Below are 7,265 nucleotides of genomic sequence, written 5' to 3'. Positions count from 1 at the left end.
TTATTTAATAGTTCAATATGTAAAGAAATTCTTATAAACCTTAATTATCATTTTCAAATTTTAAATATAAATGCAAATCTAAATATATATTTAGTTGTACCTAGTTGAACTGAGTATTATATATTTATGTTATCTAAATATAACCCTCTGTAGTTAAAATGTAGTTTTGTCTGATTATTATTCATTACCTCTCGAAAATATAATAAATAAATAAACAATTACGAATTACATAGGTTGTTCTAGTAACATCTCTTACTTTTTCTATTTCCGGTGAACAATTAGTTGGGGTTGCAGAAGAAGATATGTTGAAGATGACTACAAAATTACAATAATATTGTTCATTAAAACGGATTTATGGACCTACACTAAGCAAAAGAACGTTATGTACGTACTCTAATCTCAAGAACATTATGTACGTATGCGTTCATATGTACGTACACGTTTATATGTACGTACACGTTCGATTTTAGGTTTAATGAACCCGAAATTACCAGAATATTCTCTTCTTCTACCTCTAACCTACGACTGAAAACCCTAATTTTCCTTGCCTCACTTTATTTTTTCACGACTTATGTCTATTTTTTTGGTTTCACTTGTGGGTTTTTTACTCAACTATTATAGATTTTCATCTCAACATCTGATTTCTAAATTAAAAACCTATAAAAAGTGAGTTATATAGATTTTCGAACAGATATCTAGCTCTTCCATGGATGAACCCAGAGGAAAGATTAACGAAACAGAGTAGGAAAAAGACGTTTGCTCCGGCCGACAAACAGAATACGATTGATGAATCTGCTACAAACGTTATTACATGAACACCATAGATCGGAAGAACAGCAAACATGTTTAGATCTACCTCCAATAAGTCTATCGCAACGCTAGACTGTCTTTGCCAGCTCAAACAAATTCGTGTTATTCTGGTAAGACTTTACAGCTGTCAAAAATGCTTACTAAATCTACCACGGACAAGAAACCTACCATCACACTCCGAAAACTATTTCAAAAAAACAAACAAGTATACCAAAAATATCTGAAACGAGAGAAGGCTGTCGAATAAATCTGTCGCAACAGGCCATTAGTCTACCATAAATATCTTTTGGGTCATATTGACTGTTGAAGGTGTACGTCAGATATTTTTGGTACACTTAGTTTTTGATACACATATACGTCCATCGATAAGTGTACCAACACTACAACTAAGTGTACTATCTACGTTGACCGATAAGTGTACCAAGACTACAACTAAGTGTACTAAAAATATCTGACGTACACCTTTAATCAGCCACCTATATAAATGTACCATCAAAGAATCGGTAGACTTTCTCCCAGTTCCCAATATTTTTTTTCTTCCACTAATAGCATTAGCCGTAATTATGTTTTTTCTCAACACTAGTTTCAAGGGTAGTATGGGTACAAAGTTTATTCTAGTAATTACCAACAATTGTGTGTTACTTTTGTAAAAAGGAAGCTTTTATATAATATTCTAGTAACTCACCCTTTAAAATACTACAATTACTTCACCTCCATATAAATTTTAAGATAGTATATCTATACTAATAAAAAGTTGAAGCTATAAACTCCTAAAAGTGTCCATATATGATTTTAAAAAGCAATAAGAATTAGATATTTAGCTAAGAAATTTTTTGGAAATATAGTAGTAATCTATATTATTACGATTTTTTAGAAAAAATAAAATTAAATCTATAGAAATAAAAGAAATATGTACAACGTCCCACATCGGCTAGAAAATTTTAGACAATGGCTGAGAACCATTATAAAAAAAGAAATATGTTTTTAACTATAAATTTATTAGGTTTGCTTGATTTATGCTTATTTATCAGGTTTCCAAATTTAAAAGTTCTTTGATTTATTTTAGCAAATTAATTTTTTTAAAGGTTTAAATATTTATTATATAATGTTTAGAAATATTATAAATTCCTCCATAAAAATGTCAAAATATTATAACTATTTAAACTCTATAAAAGTAAAAGTGTCATTAATATTTAACTCTAAAAAAATGTTACAGATAATTAAATTACATCTAAATTTTGAAATATTTTAAATATTTAATCTCTTTTAAAAATTTAAAAGTTTAAGAATTACTAAATATTATATATGAAATTTTTTAATATATTAAAAATATCTTACTTATCTTCGTTTGTTCTTAATATCTCTTATTAGCTGTAAAACATGTTTTTGTGTATGAATTTAAAGATGATTTGAAATTTTTGCAATAAAAAAAAATTATTTTTAAGTCTAAGAAAGAAGGATTGACGTCGCAAGACCTTGATTTGATGTTATTTTTGTTTAAAGAAGAAGGATCGACGAAAAGCACAAATATTGTTTTTACTATACATGTGTTCATATTACTTTCTCTGCAAGTAAGGATTTTGGTTTGAGAAGTAGATGGATGAAATTATCAATAATTGAGTGCATGTGTTGACTATGCTGGTTTTCATGAATTGCACAATTTTTATGAGAAAAAATGATTTTGGTCTTGGAGTTTGATGGGTTAACAAGTTGTGTGGTAGTCTAAAAAAATGTTTTTTCAGTGAAAGAATGTAAAAAAGTTGACGAGGAAGAACAAGAAGAAGAGTATAACAAAGAATTGGACGGTAAAAGTAACGATGACAATTACCATAAAATTTGACAATGAAAATGACAAGAAAGAATATGAAAAATAAGAAAACATTAAATAAAAACATGAAAATAGCGATCAATTAAATATGAAAAAGAGATAAATTCATGATTATAAATTTGTTTCGTTTTTCTGGTGGCCAAAGAAATGGTTTAAGATATGTGAGGTCACCAGTTTGATCCGCCTCGCCTGGACGTCGAGTTAGATCCATAATTTTTTTATCAGATTTGACTTTAAAACACAACTAATTTTTATATTTTTAAAATTGTGTATATGAAATTTAATTTTTTCCTTAATAGTAATTTAACGTTTTCTGTAAGATAATATTTCATTACCGTCATCAATTATATATAATTTTTATCAAAATATATCAAATAAACCCACGCGTAGTGTGGATTCAAAACCTAGTTATTCTAATAACTAACAAAAGAAAAGTTTAGATTTGTTTACAAAATAATATAACTCTATTTATTGTTTCATAAATCTTAGAAAATAATAACAAACTATTTGATTGGCTAAAACTTAATTGTTTATACACAATATTCACTATATAAACAATACTAAGTGTATAATATTGATAATATACATAACCTAATTGTAATTTTCACCTATAAAATTAATATACAACATGTTATACCAATAACTTCAATTTGTAAATTTGGTATATTAATATCTCTAAATACGATCACATCAATTTGTAATACCAAATCACGGGTCAATACATGTTTTGCTGGATTTTTTTGGCTTTATCGAATGTATAATTAACGAATTTGATATTGCACCAAACCAAAATAGTAGTACCAACTACGGGTCGAAATCAGAGTATGACATTAAGTAAATTAAATATATGATTTTATAAAATGTATAGAATTAATAAATTTTCTACTATTATTTTGTAATAAACAAATCTAAATTTACATAAATATTTCCTCACGCTGGTAACATTATTCTACAAAATATTAAGGTGTATTTATGAGTCGGGTAATAAAACGGGTAATAAGACGGGTAACGAGACGCTCAAAAATTAAATTAATATCCGATACTCGATCATTATTCATGGATAATATAATTATTATACCATTCACTCGACCCTAAAGCTGCAAGTACCTTTTTTCGGGACGAATACAAACCGAAAAACAGGTCCAATACGGGTATCGGTAGTAGTTTCCAAGCCTACCTATTAGTAGTTTAATATGAATCAAAATTCACCATATAGTACTATATTATATAACATGTAAATGAATGATACAACATAAACATAATATTAACAAATAACAAAATAAAAAAAAATTCTCCGCGCTACCAGCGCGAGCTATTATCTAGTAAAAAGAATCACGCATAATATAACAACTAAAATCGTCGAATAATTGCTTGTGGTCACATACATCATTGTTGTTTTTATAATTTCTGATGAATTTATCGTCATTTTTGCTAACTACTTTGTGACAAAAAAAAACTTTGTGACAAAAATGGATTGTTAGTCATTAGTTTCATGTAAAAATAAAAAACAGTCTCAATCTTGCCTCACAATTAAGTTCTTCTTAACAACCATGTGAAGTGGTCCTTATTGATGTTAATATCTTGAATATATATCAACCTTCACGGCTATGAATAATGTTCAACCAACATTTCCAATTCATGCATGTGGCATCTTTTCAGTTTACATCCTTTTCAGTTTCTATGTAATTTATTGCCAAATTATCTACTGATTTATTTCTTTATTTTTAAACACTCATTTAAAATTAAATAATAAACATTTGCCTACCTGAAAGCCAGACGAATAAAAAGAAGTTTTAAAAACTAAATAGGGTTTCTATTAGAGAGTAGAGTACTAGTACTCTATAGCTCATTTAGTCTGGTTACTAGTTTTGGTTTTAGTTTGCTTTTTATTAAGATTGTTTTGTCTTTCATTTCACACTTGTCTAAAGATATTTGCAATTCTGTTTCTCTCACGGTCCATTTTATGCCGTTGCTATTAAAATGTCAACTAGTACTAACTCATAACTGATCCTAAATTCCTAATAGTATTATCAAAGCTAGCTCTAGTTCATGTTGTACAATGAAACTGATGATTTAGATGCAAATAATTAAATTCAAAAATGGCAGCAAAACATATGAAAATGTTTAAGATGAATAACATTTTTGTATTTGTTTGCCCTAAAAAATTAGAGAGATTTTCAAAAATACCCATTTTTCTGTGTCACTTTTCAAAAATACCTTTTGATGGTGTCCATTTTCAAAAATACCCCTTTTAATATATAAAATGACAAAATTATAAATCCTAAACCCCAAATACTAAACCCTATTTGCTTAAAAAATATACCCTAAATGTAATTTGGGAACCCAAACCTAAAAAACAAATTCTAAAAGTTAATTTTGATAGAGATTGATGAGAGTTTAGAATGGGAAGAATTATTATTTACTCTCATAAATTATACAGCAGAGATTACATATGTTTATATAGTAAGATAATTTCCTAAACTAAGATATAATTAAATCTTTACATATCTGTATAATAAATATAACAATATCTCATATTAACTAGAGGATCTTCTAGATCCTTCTATACGTCCCCTCAATCTCAAGGCGGGGATGAAGAGTGAAATCAGCGGGTTGAGATTGATCAATGATGTGGAAACGTTTGACGAATGTGAGACGACGAATGGACACAATGTCGTTGGTGGTGGCAGCCAGATCTGGAAACGTCTTTATCGGAGAGAGGTCGTTGTAGAGTTGAGACTTGAGAGGGAGATCTGATGGGTATTCTTCTTTTTTTTTTTGTTTTTTTTTTTCAGAAAATTAAATAGAAAGAACAGCTTGAGAAAACGATAATATTATTTTTTTTATTATTAACTGAATTGAAAAATAACAAATAAAATTTTGAAAAAGCATCAATGGCTTTGAAAACTGGAAAATAAGATGTTTTTTTTTAATTAATTTAAAGAAGCACTATGGCTTGATCCGAGACTCATAAAAAGCTTGAATGATGAAAACTTTTTTTTTTTTTTTAAAAAAAGCAGAAAATTAAAAGATAAAGGAAGAATAAGAAGAAGCATAATAGCTTAGATTCAGAGGTCTAAGATGGTTAGACTTGAATAAAAGGAAGCTCGATGGCTTATATATGAATAAAAAGAAGCTTGATAGCTTAGATTCAGAGGTTCATGATGAACTTGAATTGCGGAAGCACTTGGCTTAACAAAAATAAAAAAGGAGTTTGATTGTTAGATCAAAACTCGGGAGCAAACCTGCTCTGATACCATGATAGAGATTGATGAGAGTTTAGAATGGGAAGAATTATTATTTACTCTCATAAATTATACAGCAGAATTATTATTTATAATATGAGTTATTTTTTAATTTGATTAATGTTTGGTTGAAAAAAAAAAAAAAAATTATACAGCAGAGATTACATATGTTTATATAGTAAGATAATTTCCTAAACTAAGATATAATTAAATTTTTACATATCTGTATAATAAATATAACAATATCTCATATTAACTAGAGGATCTTCTAGATCCTTCTATAAATTTAACATATAGTAATTATGTAAAAGAAGGCAAAAATGAAAATGTTTAAAAAAAAGTATTTTTGAAAAGGGATATGCCAAAAAGGATATTTCTAATAAATTCTCAAAAAATTAACAACATTTTTGTTATGGATAGGCTATCGAAGAATGTTAGATTATAGATGAATTAGAAAATAATATGAGAAATTATTGTATTATAAGAATATTTTTAGTTTTTTTCTTTCATGTTTTTTCCTTGAGTCAGCTTTTTCTCTCTTTCCTTAAATGAAATAGACCAAAATAACGTCGAAATGACTAAAACATTCCGATATAAATGGTTGTTTTGTTCCGTTAAACATAAATGTACCATTGTCTGGTTGAAAAGCCCGACGACTAAAATCTGGAGTCTCCCGACGAATTGACAAATGCATATGTGTCTATGAGACAAACTTGCTGCCGTTTAATATGTACAAATCAAAATACATGGGTAAAGTTCAAAAACTGCATCCATTAACTTTCGTCTCCGATGAGAAACGAGATGTTAATGGCTTGTGTTTTTGGTTGGCCGTATTCTTTATAACTTTCTCTAGTTTTTGCTTTTAGTGTTAATGATATTTCAAAACCCTGGCGCCAAGTGTTAGGATTGATTTGCTTTCAATTTGCGGTGGCTAGTTTTTAGAGTTTTATTGATAGACACGAACATACAGTTAAAGAGAATCAACTAATAACATGGAAAAAACAGTCAAGAAAATAAATGGATAGACCCTACTGCTAGAATATGTTGTACCGGGGATTGCACAACACTAAGTAAATAAAGATTTTTGGGGAAAGAGTGAAGCTGGTTCTTTTATTAACGATAAAATCGTGAGGTCGTCACTAACAAGAATCAAGATTGAGCTCGTCAGTTCACAGGAGAACTAACAAGCCAATAATGACGAGCTCAGAAGCTAGAAGGAATTATACAGAAGACAATAACGGTTTTCACGCAAAGTATTGCTCTCTGTCTCTTGTCCTCCGGTGAGGATGGTGATCCTAATAAGTGATGCTTCCTTTTATAGGCGACTGTTGACCGAGGGTTTTCTAGGGTTTCCATCGTGAATTCCCGAGAGTGCCCCTTTA

Source organism: Camelina sativa, unplaced genomic scaffold, assembly GCF_000633955.1.
Source record: "Camelina sativa cultivar DH55 unplaced genomic scaffold, Cs unpScaffold00382, whole genome shotgun sequence".
NCBI classification, from domain to species: Eukaryota; Viridiplantae; Streptophyta; class Magnoliopsida; order Brassicales; family Brassicaceae; genus Camelina; species Camelina sativa.
This window is presented reverse-complemented; position numbering follows the sequence as displayed.